Source organism: Moschus berezovskii, chromosome 3 (genome assembly GCF_049115385.1).
Source record: "Moschus berezovskii isolate FMDL1 chromosome 3, NW_MosBer_1.0, whole genome shotgun sequence".
Lineage (NCBI taxonomy): Eukaryota > Metazoa > Chordata > Mammalia > Artiodactyla > Moschidae > Moschus > Moschus berezovskii.
This window is the reverse complement of record NC_142462.1, coordinates 61549755-61570797: the sequence shown is the minus strand read 5'-3', so window position 1 is coordinate 61570797 and position 21043 is coordinate 61549755.

The window sequence follows — 21043 nt, the reverse complement described above, 5'->3', positions numbered from 1 at the left end:
TTTAAATCAAAATAATCAGCCTTCTACACACACACACACACACATACACACACACTCAGACTTTTTCTTTTTAAACTGTCAGATTTTTTTTTCTTCTCCAGGACCCAGCTATTTGTTAGGTAAAACTGAATGCCAACACCTTTTAAAACATGATATTTTAAGCTGAAAAGTTAAGCTGTGGGAGTTTGGGAAAACTTGCTTTAGAAATATAATTGCTTTCAAAAACATTTTCTAGGACTTGAATGTCACCAAAGGAATAAAAAATGAGGGGAAATAGTAGACTGTGATCCTTGAAGCATTTGAGGAAGAAATTTTTTTTCTAGTTTCAAGATATGGTATACACTTCTTCCTTTTCTTAGGCCTTGGAATGTTTTTATTTGTAAGCTGCCACTATATAAGGACCAGCATTTTGACTATTGGTGTTAAAAACAAAAGGAAAAAATAAATTGAATCCCTGTTTAGTGACTGTTTCATTGATTCTATGCCTGTCCTTTAGTGTGCACTAGAATGGCAGATGAGTCTGGCCTGTTAAATGCTGATGTGGTGTCAGGGGATTCTTGATCCAATTTTTCACTAGAACATAGTCTCTCATCTTAGTCTGACATTCTATTCTACTCGCCACTGTCAATGTCAGAGGAAGTGTCATTATTTGAACAATAGCATCTTCCAGAAGAAAAGACACTGTGTTTACTTTTAAGAATGTCAGTCGGTGGACATTTAGAAGGGTTTTCTGGGTTAACTGAAACATATTTGACTGGACTAGAAGCAAAACTCCTCGTCCATGCTGAGAATCACTGACTCAAGACTGGAAGGGCCATTAAGAGGCCAACTAGTCCAATCTCCAGCTTTCAGGTAAAGAGAAGAGATTTTTCCAGTCAGTTTTTCAAGCTCTCCTTGAAACATATTCTGCAATTACTTTTATTATTTCCTGGGGATTACAAAATTCCACTTCTTTTTCATATGTTAATACTTCTGGTTTGCTTTCTTACAACAAATATATATACAATTGCTTTCACCTCTGACCAGCAAAATTATGTTCACGGATCACATTCCTTATGCAGCAGGTAGTGTTCTACTGCAGGGGTCAGTGAACTTTTCTATAGAGGGCTGGATGATTTCTGTTGTGATGCTGGCCATGAGGTCTCTCCTGCAACTGCATTAAGTCTACATTGTACCATGTAATCATCCATAGATAATATGGAAATGAATGGGCATGATGACTGTGTTCCAAAAAATGATTATTTACTAAAGTTGGCTGTGGGTCAGGGCCTGAGGGCAGTAGTCTGCTGAACTCTGACAAACTTAACTGTTGGGAAAGGTGGTCACAAGTACAATCTTTTGACTCTTGCAGTTACATAAAAATGTGCCTTGGAGCCATATAATTTCCCTACAAAGAAGCAAAGAGCCTTACAGCCTGTGAGGGAAATATTTCTTTGTTTGGTAATATCTCTATTCTAAATGAGATGCACACCTCACTGTTCTGCAAAGCATGTGTGTCACATAACAACTGGTCAAACTCATTGCTATATCTGATCCCAGTGGAGGAGTGGGGTCTTTTGCCTATAGAGCAAGATGGGTATGTGCAGAACATATTTCCACTTTCAGGGTTTCAGGGAAAGACCTACTGGCCATGTGAGAGTCATGCTCATTATTGAAGCTGATCCTGTTCTGTCTCTTCTGTGTAAATAAAGTGTTGTTCCCTCTCTTGACTGTATGAGTCATGTCTTTCTTGGCAACCTCAACACCTGGAAACCATGCTGGAACTACCGCTCCTAGTGGCAGACATTGTTATGCTGTTTGCTATCCTATATGTGATGGAACTTCTCCCTAGAGATGGTGACAGGTATCACAGGACACTTTTGTTACTATTTTGTTACTACTACATTGATGTAAAAGTAATTGTGGTTTTGGGGAGACAACTCATAGCATCAACATTGCTTTGGCCCAGGAACTGCTAAGGTACAGTGCAGTGGTGGTTCAAGAAATTTTGCAAAGGAAATGAGAGCCTTGAAGATGAGGAGTGTACTGTCCAGCCATCAGAAGGTGACAGTGACCAATTAAGAGCCATCATTGAAGCTGAGGAGAAGGGTGCGACAGAGGATGAGATGGTTGGATGGCATCACTGACTCAATGGACATGAGTTTGAGCAAGCTCCAGGAACTGGTGATGGACAGAAAAGCCTGGCCTGCTGCAGTCCATGGGGTCACAGAGAGTTAGACATGACTGAGTGACTGAACTGAATCGATTGAAGCTGTTCCTCTTAACAACTGCATGAGAAATTACCAAAGAACTCAATGTCGACCATTCTACAGTCATTCAGCATTTGAAACAAATTGGAAAAGTGAAAAAGCTCAGTAAGTGGGTGCCTCATGAGCTAACTGAAAATTTTAAAAATCATCATTTTGAAGGGTCATCTTCTCTTACTGTATGCAACAACAATGAACTATTTATTGATTATATTGTGATGTGCAACAAAAAATGGATTTTATATAACAACCAGTGATGACCAGCTCAGTAGTTGGACCGAGAAGAAGCTTCAAAGCACATTCCAAAATCAAACTTGCACCAAAAAATGGTCATGGTCACTGTTTGGTTGTTTGCTACCCATCTGATCCACTATAGCTTTCTGAATCCTGGCAAAACCATTACATCTAAGAAGTGTGCTCAGCAAATTGATGAGATGCACAGAAAACCTCAACACTTGCAGCTGGCATTGGTCAACAGAAAGGGCCCAATTATTCTCCATGACGATGCTCGGCCACACATCACACAACAAACATTTCAAAAGTCGAGTGAATTGGGCTATGTAGTTTGCCTCATCCCACCATATTCGCCTGACCTCTTGCTAACTGACTACCATTACTTCAAGCATCTCAACAACTTTTTGTGGAGAAAACACTTCCACAACCAACAGGAGGCAGAAAATGCTTTCCAAGAGTTTGTCCAATCCTGAAGCATGGATTTTACCCTACCAGAATAAACAAACTTATTTCTCTTTGGCAAAAAATGTGTTGATTGTGTGAGTGTATTAGTTGCTCAGTTGTGTCCAACTCTTTGTGACCCCATGGACTGGGGCCCACCAGGCTCCTCCATCCATTGGATTTTCCAGGCAAGAATACTGGGGTGGGTTGCCATTTCCTTCTCCAGCAGATCTTCCCAAACCAGGGCTTAAACCTGGACATTGCAGGCAGACTCTTTACCATCTGAGCCACTAGGTAAGACTGTTGATTGTAATGGTTCCTATTTTGATTATTTAATATATGTTTGAGCAAACTTTTAATGATTTAAAATTCATGGTACAAAACCACAATTACATTTGTACTAATCTAATATTATTTGAAAGATACAATAGATTTAATAAAAATGTATCTTCTAATTGTGAGATCAAGTTAAGTAACTGCTTTGGGCTAAACCTGTTACTGAACTGTTCTACAGCAAAGCTAACAATTGTCAATGTCTAGCCTAGGTTAATTCAGAATGGTGTCTTATTACCCCTTGAGAATACTTGGTTATAAGGTCAGTACTCAAATCAATTACATGTTGGTCATGAAATAATTATTATGCTTCAGTATTCTATTGGTAGTGAACCTTTTTATTAAAACAAAGGTATGTACAATTAAATGAAAAGATGCAAGTATCCAAAGTTGTTAAATAAAAATAAATGCTATTCACAGCTAATGATATTTACCAAAGTAATTTTTAGAAAGTATACAATTTTTAAATTCTAGTCTAATACAAATTAGCTATTATATACTTATATTTATGCTGTTATGAGAATATTGAAGCCAAGAAAAATTTTGGATAAGAATATTAGTGAAAACTTTTGCTTATAAGTAACGGTTTGGCCGGAAAATGTATATAATTGCTTAGATGTAAATATTTTTCCATTTGTTTTCTCTGAGAAATGGTGAAGTTAAATTTTTACAGTAAACACTGCATACTTTAGATTTTATTTAGATTTTTCAAATTTTAGAAGTATCATTGATATTAGATTATTTTTGTACTTTTTCATATGGTTATCTTGATGTAGATTTTCACTCTGAATTAATCTGTGAACTAACTAGTTTTAAAAAGTAAAATTAATTTCTTATATTGAGATATAAGGAAATATACCATACATATGTTTATAAGTGCAGCTAGATATAATAAAAATCACAGCACTTATGCAACTTTTCATTTTGCTTCAGGTCCTTGGTCTGAAATCCCATTAAGTTCCTCTTCATGTCCTGACAGGCAGGAAGTGGCATAATGCTGACAATATCTGTATCTTTATCTGCCCAGTAAAAAACAGCCATGTGAATTTCTTTTCATTGAGTCTGTAATGGTAATCTGTACTTAGATGGAAAAACAGTGGAAACAGTGTCAGACTTTATTTTTTGGGGCTCCAAAATCACTGCAGATGCTGATTGCAGCCATGAAATTAAAAGACGCTTGCTCCTTGGAAGGAAAGGTATGACCAACCTTGATAGTATATTAAAAAGCAGAGACATTACTTTGCCAACCAAGGTCCGTCTAGTCAAGGCAATGGTTTTTCCCATGGTCATGTATGGATGTGAGAGTTGGACTGTGAAGAAAGCTGATCACCGAAGAATTGATGCTTTTGAACTGTGGTGTTGGAGAAGACTCTTGAGAGTCCCTTATACTGCAAGGAGATGCAACCAGTCCATTCTAAAGGAGATCAATCCTGGATGTTCATTGGAGGGACTGATGCTAAAGCTGAAACTGCAATACTTTGGCCACCTCATGTGACGAGTTGACTCACTGGAAAAGACTCTGATGCTGGGAAAGGTTGGGGGCGGGAGGAGAAGGGGACGACGGAGAATGAGATGGCTGGATGGCATCACCGACTCTGTGGACATGAGTTTGAGTGAACTCCGGGAGCTGGTGATGGACAGGGAGGCCTGGCGTGCTGTGATTCATGGGGTCACGGAGAGTTGGACACGACTGAGCGACTGAACTGAACTGAACTGAATATTCTTAGATGAATGAGGATTAAATTTGCTATGTATGGTTTTAAATAGAGGGTCTTCATCCCAAGGAATTAGGGATATGCTGGCATCACAGACTCTATCAAGATTATTACTACATCTAGAAGCTGAATGAGAATGAAGAATTGAGATGGAAATCAGCTTTCTTTCTTAGCTTTAGAATCCTCTATCAGATTTTTAAAAAACTATATTCTTCATTTACATATAGTCCATTTATAGCTTATCAACCCCAGGCATACATTAAGAAAACATCATTCTGAATGAGGGTCATGACCATATCCACAAATCTGTTTGAACAGTTTGACTGAAGAACAGTCAAATCAGTCTAAAAACCAGGCATCACTCAAAAAATATTGTCAGTCAAAATGAAAGTTGTCAAGTATTTTTAAAAATGTAACAGTGCTATTTGACTTATTATTCTTTTCTGAGTCCTTTTTTTTTTTTTTTTTACTGTTCTTTTAAAATCAGCTTTATAGAGGTATATGTATAATAATATTCACCAACTTTAAGTGTATAATCTGTGATTACAAGCATACCTCATTGTGCTTCAGTTTATTGCACGTCAAAAATTGTGGGTTTTTTTGTTTTTTTTTTTACAAATTGAAGGCTTGTGACAACCCTATGTTGAATAACTCTTTTGGCACCATTTTTTTCTCCAACAGTATTTGCTCACTTATTTCTCTATGTCACATTTTGGTAATTCTCACAGTATGTCAAGCTTTTTCACTATTATTTTATTTGTCATGGTGATCTGTGATCCTTGGTGTTACTATTGTAACTTGCTGAAGGCTTAAATGCTGGTTAGCATTTTTAACAGCAAAGTATTTTTGAATTAAGGTATGTACTTACTTTAGACATAATGCTATTGCACATTTAATAGACTATAGGATAGCTTAAACATTACTTTTAAATGCACTGGGAAACCAAAATTGCCATATTCATATTATAGTGGTAGTCTGGAACTGAACTCCTTATATCTCTGAAGTATGTCTGTAATGGTTCAGTTCAGTTCAGTCGCTCAGTCATGTCCGACTCTCCGTGACCCCATGAATCACAGCATGCCAGGCCTCCCTGTCCATCACCACTGTAATGGTTAACCACCACTAAAATCCTAAGAAAAAACATTTTTATCATCCTTAAATTTCTCTTAATTACTACTGCAGTCAGTCCCCTATTCATTGCCCACCGCTGGTCACCAGTGATCTGTCTTCTTCACTTGCTTTGCATTCTCTAGAATTTGATGTAAATGGAGTCAAATAGGATATCATCTGTTGTTTTTGGCTCTTTTATGTAGTTTGATTCTTTTGAGATTTATTCATGTTGTCAACAAACATCAAAAAAATCCATAATAAATGGCTATTTTGCTTTAAAGAATTGTGTTTTTAAAAAGTTATAAATGAAAAAAAGATTTTTTAAAATTAGTCATGTATTTACTATTTCTGATAATCTTCATCTTTGTATGGATTAAAATTTCCTTCTGGTAGATATTATATTCCTCTTCTCTCAGGATTTGCCACAATTTATAAGGCACATCTGCTTTGGATTAATCTACTCAGTTTATTATTCTGAAAGTTTTACTTTGACTTCATTTTGAATGGCATTTTTACTAGTTTAGGGAGTCTTGATTGATGGATTTTTTTTGTTTGTTTTTCTTCAGATCCTTAAAGATGCTTCTTTACTGTTTTCTGTATTGTGTAGTTTCTAGCAAAAAGTCTACTGTAAGTTTAATTTTTTTCCTATAAATATAGAAGTCTTTTTAAATTCTGGTTGCTTTACAATTTTTTACCTATTACTGGTTTTCAGCAATTTGATCTGAATGTGTTTTTTTTTTTAATAGTTTTATTCAGGCTTATTCTGATTGGTATTTGAATTTAGAGATCTGGGAATTGAGTTTTTCATCAAATTTGGAAAAACATTTAGCCATTATTCCTTCATATATTTTTCAACTCTCAGACCTCATCCTTGTGGAACTCTAAGAACAACTATGATAGATGCTTAACATTGCCCCAATATTGCCCCACAGAATACTGATGCTCTGTATACTTTTTTTCTGTCATTTGTCTTTCACTTAGGATTTATACTGCTATGCCTGCAAATTTGCTTATTTTTCCTTTCTGCAGTTTATCACACTTTTAATGTCATCCAGTGAGGTTTCATTTTAAACATTATACTTTTTAAAACAAGATGTTCTATTTTTATACTTTTCATATATTTCATTTTTCTCCGTGTGCACGTTTTCCTCTACCTAGTTGAACAGAGAATACTTATACTAACTTCTTTAATGTTCTCTTTTGCACTTTCTATGATTTCTCTCATTTCATGCTTTAGTTTTTATTGATTGGTTTTTTACCTGGTTCTGAACATATTTTTGTGTTTCTTTGTATGCTTAGTGTACTTTATGTCTTTTTGGTTAGACTGTGAATTTTACTTGTTACATCCCCTTAAATAGAATCAGATTTTATTCTAGCATGAAATTAAATTCCTTACAATCAGATTGATGTTTTCAAGGCTTGCTTTTTAAATTTCATTACAGCAGGACTAGAGTGGTGTCTAGTCTTGAACTACTTCAGCACCACTATTAAAGAGATATCTTCCTGAGGATTTCATCTAATACTCTATATTTTACAACATCTCTCCTATCAGGCTGGTGGGAATATGAACTATTTCCATCCATGTTTCAGTCCCTGAAATTTTCCTGAAAACTCCTTTCCTGTGATTCTCTTTTTGGGTAGTTTCACTCACACCTTTGCATTTCATAAATCAATCATCTGATGATGGGTAGATGCGTTGTCTTCATATCTTGGCTACTGTAAATAGTTCTGTTATGAACATTGGGGTGCATGTATCTTTTCAAATTAGAGTTTTTATCTTTACCAGATATGCCCAGGAGTGGTACTACTGGATTATATGGTAGCTCTATTTTTGTCTTTTTTAAGGAAACGCCATACTTTTTTTCCACAGTGGGTGCATCAACTTACATCCCCCACCAACAGTGTAGGAGAATTCCCTTTTCTCCACGCTCTTATCGGCATTTATTATTTGTAGGCTTTTGGTGATATCCACTCTGTCTCAGTTCAGTTGCTCAGTCGTGTCGGACTCTTTGCAACCCCATGGACTGCAGCATGCCAGGCCTCCCTGTCCATCACCAACTCCTGGAGCTTACTCTAATTCACGCCCATTGAGGCAGTGATGCCATCAAACCATCTCATCCTGTCGTCCCCTTCTCCTCTGTCTAGTCTGTTTCTTCTCCCCATTCTGTCTGGTGTGATGTAATACTTCACCATGGTTTTGATTTGCATTTCTGTATTTAGCAATGTTGGGCATCTTCTCATGTACCTGTTGGCCATCTGTATGTCTTCTCTAGAGAAATGTCAACTGACATCTCCTGGCCATTTTTTTAGATTGATTTTTTTTTTTTTGATGTTGAATTGTATGAGTTAATTGTGTATTTTGGAAATTAATCCCTTGTTAGTCACAATATTTGCAAATATTTTATTCCATTTCATAGGTTATCTTTTCATTTTGTTGATGGTTTCCTTTGCTGTGTAAAAGCTTATAAGTTTTATTTGTCCCATTTGTTTAATTTTACTTTTAATTCTTGGCAGCTCTATTTTTATCCTTTTAAGGAGTCCCCATACTGTTTTCAATTGTGGTTGCACTAATTTACATTCCCACTAAAAGTGTAGGTAGGTTCATGAAGTATAAAACCAGAGAGCATCCCTCGGTTGAATCCAGAGCTCTCTTTCTGTGTATTTCTCTCCTCCTTGCAGTCTTTCCTGAAGATTTAAGCTGTTTGTCTTCCTAGATCTTCAACCCTAATCCCTCAATACACTGAGACATCTGGACATGCTGTGAGCTTCCTCTTCCTAAGCCACTGCCTAGAAATTTCCAGTTAAATTGAAGGTTCATTTTCTCTTCACTTGCAGATTATATTCATGAATAGTCTGTTATCCAAAGTCTGAAAAATAAATGGTCTTACATTGTTTTCAGTTCTCTAGTTGCAGAATGATAAATTTTGTCTCTATTTATTTGGTCAGAATTAGAAAGTCTGATCGTTTTTTTCACCAATAATCTATTAGGAATCATAGCACCAATCTGCTGGTATGGTCATCTTTCAGATATATATATATATATATCTGAAATTAACCCTCTGTCACCAAATTCACAACTACTATCTCTTTTAAAAAATGTATTGTTGTATAGTTGATTTACAAAGTTGTGTTAGTTTAGGTGTATAGAAAAGTGATTCAGTTATACATATATTTCGTTCTTTTTCAGATTATTTTCTCAGAGAGGTTATCACAAAATATTGAGTTCCCTGTGCTTTACAGTAGATCCTTGTTGGTTATGTATCTTATGTGTATATGTGAATCTCAAGTTCCTGATTTAGCCTCGCTGCCACCACTTTTCCCCTTTGGTCATCATAAGTTTGCTTTCAATGTCTGTAATTCTATTTGTTTTGTAAATAATCGCATCTGTAATTTTTTTTTTTAATTAGATTCCACATGAGTGTTATCATATGAAATGTGCCTTTCTCTGTCTGACTTACTTCACTTGGCATGATAAACTTTAGATCCATCCATGTTGCTGCAAACAACATTATTTCATTCTGTTTTATGGCTAAGTAATATTGATGCTTTTGAACTGTGGTGTTGGAGAAGACTCTTGAGAGTTCCTTGTACTGCAAGGAGATCCAACCAGTCCATGCTAAAGGAGATCAATCCTGGGTGTTCATTGGAAGGACTGATGTTAAAGCTGAAACTGCAATACTTTGGCCACCTCATGCGATGAGCTGACTCACTGGAAAAGACTCTGATGCTGGGAAAGGTTGGGGGCGGGAGGAGAAGGGGAAGACAGAGAATGAGATGGCTGGATGGCATCACTGACTCTGTGGACATGAGTTTGAGTGAACTCCGGGAGTTGGTGATGGACAGGGAGGCCTGGCGTGCTGTGATTCATGGGGTCACAGAGAGTCGGACACGACTGAGCGACTGAACTGAACTGAACTGAATATTTCATTGTGTCTGTGTGTGTGTGTGTATAAACCACATCTTCTTTATCTATTCCTCTGTGATGGACATTTAAGTTGCTTCCATGTCTTGGCTATTGTAAATAGTGCAATCTACACATTCAATGTAATCCCTGTCAAATTACCAAATGGTATTTTTCACAAAACTAGAGCAAAACATTTTAAAATTTGTATGGAAACACAAAAGACCCTGCCTGAATAGCCAAAGCAATCCTGAGAGAAGAATACAGAGTAGCTGGAATGAGACTCCTTGACTTCAGATTATACTACAAAGCTACAGTAATCAAAACAGTATGTTACTGGTGCAAAAACAGAAGTTTAGATCAATGGAGCAAGAGAGAAAACCCAGAAATCTATACACCTATTGTCAATTAATCTATGACAAAGAAGACAAGAATATAAAATGGAGAAAAGACAGTCTTTTCAATAAGTAATGCTTGGAAAACTGGACAACTATATGTAAAAGAATGAAATCAGAACATTCTCTAATGCAATATTAAAAAAAAAAAAAACTCAAAATGGATCAAAGACCTAATATAAGGCTGGACACTATAAAACTCTTAGAGGAAAACATAGGCAGAACACTCTGTGACATAAGTCACAGGAAAATCTTTTTCAATCCACTTTCCAGAGTAATCAAAATAAACAAATGAGACCCAATTAAACTTAAAAGCTTATGTACAGCAAAGGAAATCATAAACAAAATAAACAGACAACCCACAAAATGGGTGAAAATATTTGCAAATAAAGTGACCCACAAAGGATTAATCTTCAAAATACACAAACAGTTCATGCAGTTCTATGTGAGGGAAAAAAAAAAAAACAACACCCACAAACAACCCAAACAAAATGTAGGCAGAAGATCTAGACATTTCTCGAAAGAAGATGAACAGATGGACAAAAAACATGAAAATATACTCAACATCACTAATTATTAAAGAAATGTAAATCAAAATTATAATGAGGTACCACCTCACAAGGGTCAAAATGATCATCATCAGAAAGTTTACAAACCATAAATGCTCGAAATGGTGAGGAGAAGAGGGAACCCTTCTACACTATTGGTAGAAACGGAAATTGGTATGACCAGTATGGTGAACAGTATGGAAGTTCCTTAAAAACCTAAAAATTGAAAATACCATATGATCCAACAACTGCTATTTCTATCCAAGTCACTGTCATCTCTAATTTGTATTGCTTCCATAGCTCCCTGACTGTTCTCACTGCTTCCATTCTTGCCTCTCAAAAGTCATATATCCACATTGCTACCAGAGTGATCTCAATATAGTATAAATCAATTATATTATGTCCTGCATCTTCATCCCTCCAATTTCTCTTACATTTTGAATAAAGTAATAGTCTTATTCTGTTTTACAGAACCCTATACACTTTTACCTTCACAACTTTGCCTCCAACCTAATTATCTACCATGTTTTGTTGTTGTTGTTGTTGTTTTTTTTGCTTATTCTATATGCTCTAACCATACAGATCTCCTTGCTGTTCATTGAACAAAGCAAGGTCACTTCCATCTCAGGGTCTTTGCACTTGCTATTCCCTCAACTTTGAACATTGTTTCCTCAAGTAATCACACAGAATATTCCTGTACTTCATCAGATCTAAACTCAGTTGTCACTTCCTCAGAGTGTTTATTGCTGAGAACACTACCTGATGTAGGACCACCTCCACTAATCCACTCATCTTGCTTCATTTCTTCTTCAGAGCACTGCTCACTATATGGCATTCCATTATGCATCCTCTTAATACATCTCAACGAGAACATAGGTTTAAAAGGAATGAGAATTTTATTTTCATGGTCTGGCATACATTACAGAGTTCATAACACTGTTTCAATGAATAATCAATTACTACATGAGTTTAGAAGCAAATTATTTCTAAGTATTTAAAATTCAAGTAGTGTTATAGAAAAATCCAATACAGCAACACAAAAAATTTCCTTCAAGATCCATAGAGGATGGATCCCCCAGATATGAAGGTGAGTGGAGGCTCCTCTTCAATGATTTCCAGGTTCCCAACAAGTTTATGTCTGATTTGGAAGAATTATAAGTTCAGAGCCCATATTCTACATGTGTGCCTATATTCTTCTATGAGTGCCATTAGTATATTTTAAAATTTATTTTTGAGGATCTAAATGAGTTAACAGTGAACTGTTAGTGTTTGCAGATTTTATTTTCTTGGGCTTCAAAGTCACTGCAGACAATGACTGCAGCCACGAAATTAAAAGACACTTGGTCCTTGGAAGAAGGAACACTTGCTTCAATATTAAAAAAAAAAAAAAAAACACTTATTCCAAAATTAAAAGACACTTGTTTCTTGGAAGAAAAGCTATTACAAAGCTAGACAGTGTATTAAAAAGCAAAGACATCACTTTGCGACAAGGGTCTGTATAGTCAAAGTTATGGTTTTTCCAGTAGTGACATCCAGATGTGAGAGCTGGACCATAAAGAACACTGAGCATTGAAGAAATGATGTTTTTGAACTGTGGTGTTGGAGAAGACCCTTGAGAGTCCCTGGGACTCCAAGAAGATCAGCCCAGTCAATCCTAAAGGAAATCAACCCTGAATATTCATTGGAAGGACTGATATTAAAGTTGAAGCTTCAATACTTTGGCCTCCTGGTATGAAGAGTCAAATCACTGGAAAAGACTCTGATGTTGGGAAAGATAGAAAGCAAAAGGAGAAGGTGGCAGCAGAAGATCAGATGCTTAAATAGCATTATCGATTCCAGGGACATGAATTTGAGCAAACTCTGGGAGATAGTGAAAGACAGGGAAGTCAAGTATACTGCAGTCCATGGGGTTGCAAAGAGTTGGGCATGATTTAGCTACTGAACAATAACAACAAAGACTTTCATTACTTGTAAAATTCATAATTTTCCTGACCAGCTTCTCCTGATCATGTTTATGTGTAATTGGACTAATTTAGACAATCAACTGATTCATTAACCAGTTCAATCCAAAGTACTCCTACATCCCCCTCTCTGTGTAGTCATATTCTATGAGATGCCATGTAGCATACTTCCAGATATTTTCGCAAATAAAAAGTATTCATAGATAACCATTTGTCTGTTCAGTTCTTTCTTAATCACTATTAGTCATTTAACAAATGACTAATTGAAGATAGTGCAACAGAGAGGACACATTGAAATACTAACTTCACTCTTTGTGAACTTTACTCCTCTTTTGTACCTGGAAAAATGATTTACTTTACTATTTAATTACTGAGCAAGTATTTCTAGAAATAGTTTTATGACCCTGAGAAGGAGAACTGACTTCATTATGTTTCTTTTCTTTGTTTAACATATCTCTCCTCATCAGAGACAGTTAACTCCTTGAGAACCAGAACTGTATCTTTGATTGTATAGACTCAGAATCTTGTACAATATTCTCAGTAAATATCTGCGGAATGACTGCATGAAAAACAGTGTTGAATATGTGACACAGGCTAACAGAATGGGATATATAAAGATTAATATTGGACATAATAAATGAAGAAAGTTTAATTAGAAAAGAAACTCTAGAACTGGCCAAAGATTAAATATGATATATTTTGGTGGATAAAAATATTAGGGTCTTCTGGGAAAAGAAGTGTGAATAGGTATGAATATGAAAACTGGAATATCATGTGGGACATTTAGGAGACTGACTTGATTTGGTAGAAAAAACATGTTGAAAAGTTTCTCGAAATAGGTTTGGACGTGTTAGATGAGTTTGATTATCCAAGGCTGTAAATTGATGGAAAAAATGTCTAGACTTAATGTAGTAGGCGACAGAGATCTGCTGCTGCTGCTGCTGCTAAGTTGCTTCAGTCGTGTCCGACTCTATGCGACCCCATAGAGGGCAGCCCACCAGGCTCCCCCATCCCTGGGATTCTCCAGTTAAGAACACTGGAGTGGGCTAATAATGATCAAATTCTCACAACTCTGCTTTATTCTCAACCAGGAATAGGAATGTCTTAAAAAATCAACTTTATTCTTTATTTTGACTGTAAGTAGTAGCTGGGAATGGCTATAACCACCAGATGATATAAAGTAGAGAATACTGCAAAATGGCCTTATATTGTAATATGATCATTCAAGTCTGCTCTCGGCCAGGCCTCTGCCGGCACTGACTTCAACACCTGCCTCTTCCACTTTTTCACACACTGGCCCAGAGCCCAGAAAAAACAGGGGTTTGGAATTCACTGGAAAAGTTGTAAGCTTACTCCGAAGGAGATAGAGAAACTTAAACCATAATCCTGTGAGTGAGAAGAAAGAAGGTTAGATAAGAGGGACAAATTAATGGAGGAACTGACAAGAAATAACGATACCATTTAAGACAGTTGTGATAATAAGGAAAATAATGGTACAACTGTTCATGGTGTAGGGTGAGAACTGATTAGAAGTGGTCAGGAGAGAGACCACGAGTTAGGGTCTGTAGATACTCAGTTTAAGGGGACAGCATTATCATCCAAGAGGAGTAAAAAGTGATAATACAATAAATTGAACTAGAGATTCCTCAGGAGGGAAAACAAGTTCAGGAGAGAGAATTAGAGTTCAGGAGAAAGGACACAAACTTTTGTAGAGGTGATAATTAAAGTTATGAGAATAGATGAGTTCTCTTTGAGTGACTGTAGATGGGGGAAAACAGAGAACACGTTCTGGTATTTTATAATCAAATACATCATTTATTCCACTTTGAGTCCTTTAATTTAAAACTTCTCTGTGAAAATAATAATAAGCAAAAATAATTATGCAGAGGATAAACCCTTTGTTAGAGGCTGAGGCACCACCAGAGAGAAAGAAGAAAATTAGTCCCTAGGGATAGAGGTTGTGCTCAGAAATGGGAAGCGCCGATCACAGTGAGTCCCTATGACATTATAAAATAAGCTCTGCTCTTCACACAGAAATCTGCCATCAACCTGAATGCATTTGGGGTTCTCTGAAAGAATAAGAATACGTTTCCAAAAACATTTCCACAAAACTTTCCTTCTTATTCCCAAGGGACTAAAAGTTGCACACCAGGAGGAAAAGAAGACACAGCCGGGAGAAAATCTGTATGATTTTGTAAGACCAAGATATCTGCAGGCTTGAGCCACAGAGAATTAGCTTGTTCCCTCTGTGAGCAAGTTCTCTTTGCTAAAGCAGGTTGCTATAGGCTTCAGCAGGCTTTTTGTGAGACTACGGTTTGAAAATAAATAAATAAGTATACTGACATTGCCTGAGGCAAAGGAGCAGGACCTCTGCAAGTGTGCCTGCACTTCAAGGAACCCTCTCATGCAGTCTATGTAAGCCACCTTGTTCATGGAGAAAAAGTTTGCCAATCTACACAACCCAAATTATGTATAAATGAAGGATACTTGTCAACTATTTATTCACAGGGAGCTGGAAAAGGAATTTGATCGATATCTTCTAAAAAATCCACCAATCAAAGCTCTAAAAATGGCTGAATGTAAGACACTTCACCTAGTAAGATAAATGTAAAATTCATTTCATTCCAAAGCATGGAATTTTCTAAGATGAACACTAACCTCTGCTTTATAGAAACTGTATCATAGAGATATACAAATTCACACAGAAATCACGTTTGTTTTTTTTTTTTTAATTAGGAGAGAAATCCCAGACTTTGCTATGGGTTAAATTTAAACATGGTAGGAAACAGTGGACCAGGTTTCCCAAACAAGAAACCTTTTAAAACAGGATTTGAGGCATGAAAAGGAAAAATTACTCTTCAATATAGCCACATGGGGGGTGGGGTGGGGGGTTGATTATTTAAAGGGATACAAAGGAAATTTTTCTGAAAGCATTTAATTTGTGCATGTTTTTAATCAACAATCATTGCCATATGACTCATTATCAAATCTGAAAAACAACTTTTTTACAGAATCTTAAAAGTTGGGGGAATTTTAAGTAGGTGACTTCTGCTGCTGCTGTCACTTCAGTCGTGTCCGACTTTGTGTGACCCCATAGACGGAAGCCCACCAGGCTCCCCCATCCCTGGGATTCTCCAGGCAAGAACACTGGAGTGGGTTGCCATTTCCTTCTCCAATGTGTGAAAGTGAAAAGTGAAAGTGAAGTCGCTCAGTCGTGTCTGACCCTTAGCGACCCCAGGGACTGCAGCCTACCAGGCTCCTCCATCCATGGGATTTTCTAGGCAAGAGTACTGGAGTGGCTTGCCATTGCCTTCTCCGAGGTGACTTCTAGACCCATGCTTTTTTACCACAGAAGAACTGAATCAGAGTGATTAGAATTGGAGTCACACATGGAATCTAAGTATACTATGAGGCCTGTTTTTCAGTATTAAGACAAGTTAGGTAAAATGTGGCTGAAAGCTTGAGGAGTAAGACAATGAGAAAATGTTAATTTTAATCCATTTAAAATAATACACTGGTGACGTCAATTTTTATCCAATAAAGATTCTCTGAATAAATACATCATTTACCACTGACAAAATATGATTGTGAAATATACAATATATAGCCCAAAATTTACAAAACATAAGTACAACCCATAAAATAACACAATGAATTCATCTGTTCCCACCACTTGGCTTAAAAAATAGAACATGGACTTCCAGTTCTTCACATAAGGAAACCGGAAGTTTTTACCTCCATTCTAACAACAGCTATAAAGCCAAACAAAAATCAACAACTCAAACTCTTCTAAGGTCCATAAGAGAAGTGAGATAACAGGGCAAAGTGCTGCCTATGAAATTAAAGAGATACATGTAGATACAGCAAATCACAACTTACCAGAGCAGAAATTCACAAGATGAGACCTCCATGGAAACCAGTACTGGAGCAGGAAACGCAGGACTGTAGCAAACAAATTGCTGGAGTTTCACAGTGGTCAACTCTTGGGCGTTAAAAACTCCAGGGGAATCCAATCAGGGAGGGATCTCCATACTTTTATTAGTTTTATATCTAGGAACTCAACTACTTTTCTCAGTGTATATCTAAGAAAAATCTTCCTCATACTTTCAGCAGCTGCTGCTAAGTCACTTCAGTCGTGTCCGACTCTGTGCGACCCCATAGATGGAAGCCCACCAGGCTCCCCCGTCCCTGGGATTCTCCAGGCAAGAACACTGGAGTGGGTTGCCATTTCCTTCTCCAATGTGTGAAAGTGGAAAGTGAAAGTGAAGTCGCTCAGTCCTGTCCGACCCTTAGCGCCCCCACGGACTGCAGCCTACCAGGCTCCTCCATCCATGGGACTTTCTAGGCAATAGTACTGGAGTGGCTTGCCATTGCCTTCTCCGATACTTTCAGCAGGCAAAGGAAAAGGAACCATCTTGAAATAATCCGGAGCACTATGTTCTTAACAAGGTCTGCCCTCAGAAGAAACCAATAAACCAATTATAATCGGCTGGTTTTATTTGAGCCTAATAAACCTAGGGTGCTTCCCAGGCGGTTCAGTGGTAAAGAATCTGCCTACCAAACAGGAGACATGGGTTTGATCCCTGGGTCAGGAATATCCCTTGGAGAAGAAAATGAAAAACCACTGCAGTATTCTTGCCTGGAGAATCTGCAGTCCATGGGGCTGCAAAGTCAGACATGACTGAGCAACTAAACAACAACAGACCTAGGGGAAGGAACAGATCCAACTGCAGCCAGCTGTACCTTTCATGAGACAGAATGGAAATAGGTAACTCCCAGGAAATTGCAACCCACTCCAGTGGTCTTGCCTGGAGAATCCCAGGGATGGGGGAGACTGATGGGCTGCCATCTATGGAGTCACACAGAGTCAGACACAACTGAAGTGACTTAGCAGCAGCAGCAACTCCCAGCTACTTAGCCATCCTGTTCTACCTAAGAAAGAAAAAGAAAAAACCTGTGAAATGCTGTTTATTTTACAGTATATGGAAGAATCAAGTTGAAGGAGAAGATTAAAGTTGTAGGGCTGACACTGTCAGACTTTAATATTACTTCAAAGTTATGGTTATCAGGACAGTGTGGTACTGGTGGAAAAAAAATAAACAGATCAGTAGAACAGAAAGAGAGCCCAGAATTATCCCCATGTAACTATAGTCAACCAATCTTTGACAAAGGAGAAAAGATAATCACTTCAATAAATAGTGGTGGAACAAGTGGGCATCCATATATACAGAAAAGATGACTCTAGACACAGACTTTATACCATTTACAAAAATCAACTCAAAATGGATCACAGACCTAAACGTAAAGTGCACAACTAATACCCCCAGAAGATAACATTGGAGAAAACCTAGATGACCTTGGGTATGGTGATATTTTGAATACCAAAAGCATATTCCATGAAACAAATAATTGATAAACTGGACTTTATTAAAATTAAAAATTACTCTGCAAAAGTTAATGTTAACAGAAGAGACAAACCACATATTAGAGTAATTACTTGCAAAAGAATTAACCTCCAAATAAAAATAATCTAAAAAGACACAACTGATAAAAGACTGGTATGCAAAATATAAAAATAACTCAAAAATTATCAATAAGAAAACAAATAATTAAAAATGGGCAAATGACCTCAATAGACATTTAACCACACAAGGTATAGAGATGGGAAATAAGCATACAAAAAATGATTTCTAATAATCATGAACATCTTTTGCGTTTCATCTCCTATAAGGTATTACTTTCTCAGTTTTTGTTGTTGTTGTTGATTGCTGGGTATTCCTAATATTCTGGGCATTAATAATTTGTTAATTTTGATATTGCAAGTATATTATCATTTTTCTTTTGCCATGCCTTTCTTTGATGATAAATCTTTAATTTTTACATATTCAAATAATAAATTACATTTAAATCCTATTATTACAGTTTTGTAGTTTTAAGTCTTTCCATATTTTCAGGACAGAAAGTAGTTGCTTAGGTTTTTTTCTAGGTTTTGAGGAACGTGGTATGAGAATGTTTTATTCTACTTTGTACAAATGTCTACTTTGGAAGAAAATGATAACCCACAAAATGTCTCAAAAATTCTTGGCCTTGTTAATGGTCATAATTTGCTTCCAACATTTTATTATGAAAAATTTCAAATATACAGAAAAACAGAAGAAATATTACAATGCGTATTCATAATATAGCCCATGTCTGATAACTGTAGATATTTTTGGCATATCTGCTTTAACTGTATTCACATTTTCACTACTGAGTAAAATCAAAGATATCTTATAATCCTTTTTTCTCATTAGAAAATAACACATTCAGTGATGGAGTAAGAACATTCTATTTAAATGACACTAAAGAGTCTTTTTTTTCTCTCTTTGTGATTATGTTACCAGTTCGAGATACATTTAGGCTTATTTGTCTCAGTTTGTCTTCAATTCTTAGGTTTGTGTATAGTTTAAAAATCAAAACAATGTAAAACAATAAATCAGTAAAGTCTGAGGTCATGGCTATTCTCTTTACCATGTCAACTCCCTTCCCCATAAGTGACCACTGTTATTACTTTCTGGCTTACCATTCAATTGTTTATTACAAAAAAACAAGCAAAGGCAAATATAATAGATATATTCTATATTTAACCCCAAAGTGTTATAAAATAATCATTTCTCTGTACTTTGATTTTTCCTCCAATAATTGTACCAAATATCACTCCATATCAGTACATAGACATCTTTTTCACTCTTTTTTAATGATCACTACATTGTGCCCACAGACTATAGTTTATTTCACCAGACTACTATAAATTGACATTTGTATTATTTCCTACATTGTTTTCTTTTTGCAAAAGTATGTAGTTGGGGTAGATTCCTTAGGGGTAAAACTTTTAGGTCTCATGACACATATAATTATTTAAGATAATGTTGAGTCCACAAAGTTCTAATTATTTGTACTCTGACTAGCAACATATGACAGTTCTGATTCTCTGTAACCTTACTCTTAAACTTTGGGAGTTTTGTCAGTCTGATAGCTGAGAAATTATATCTCTAGTTTTAATTAGTGTTTCTCTTATTACAAATGAGGATGATTATATTTTCATCTATTTAGCAGTTCATCTCTTTAGGGAATCATCCTTCCATTCTGAGTCCATTTGATAGAGAAGGACCTCATCAGGTTAAGTAAATCTGTATATCCTATTCTTTCTGCTGCAATGATTGGTTCAGAGACAGTCACTTGGCATGTTTGGAGCCAATAATGTCAGGTCTAACTGCTGCGGGTCAAGAAGCAACAGTTAAAACTGAAAACGGAACAACTGACTAGTTCAAAATTGGGAAAAGAGTACAACAAGGCTATATATTGTCACCCCATGAAATGCCAGGCTGGATGAATCATCAGAAGTTGGAAACAAGATGGCCAGGAGAAATATCAGCCTCAGATATGCAGATTATACCACTCTAATGGCAGAAAGTGAGGAGGAACTAAGAGCCTTTTTATGAGGGTAAAAGTGAAAAAGCTGGCTTGAAACTCAACATTAAAAAAATGAAGATCATGGCATCCATTTCCATCACTTCATGGCAAATACAAGAGGAAGAAGTGGAAACAGTGACAGATTTTATTTCCTTGGGCTCCAAAATCATTGTGGGTGGTGACTGCAGCCACAAATTTAAAAGATGATTGGTCCATGGAAGGACAAACCTAGACAGTATATTAACAAGCAGAGATACCATTTTGCTGACAAAGGTCAATACAGACAAAGCTATGGATTTTCCAGTAGCCGTGTACCGATGTGAGACTTGGATCATAAAGAAGACTGAATGCTGAAGAATTGATGCTTTCAAATTGTGGTGCTAGAAGAGACTCCTGAGAGTCCCTCGGACTGCAAGGAGATCAAGTCAGTCAATCCTAAAGGAAACCAACCCTGAATATTCATTGGAAGGATTGATGCTGAAGTTGAAGCTCCAATACTTTGACCTCCTGATATGAAGAGCCAAATAATTGGAAAAGACTCTGGTGCTGGCAAAGCAAAAGGAGAAGGTGGCAGCAGAGGATAAGATGGTTAAATAGCATTACCAATTCAATGGACATCAATTTGAGCAAACTCCAGGAGACAGTGGAGGACCGAGGAGCCTGGCATGCTGCAGTCCATGGGGTCACAAAGAGTCAGATATGACATA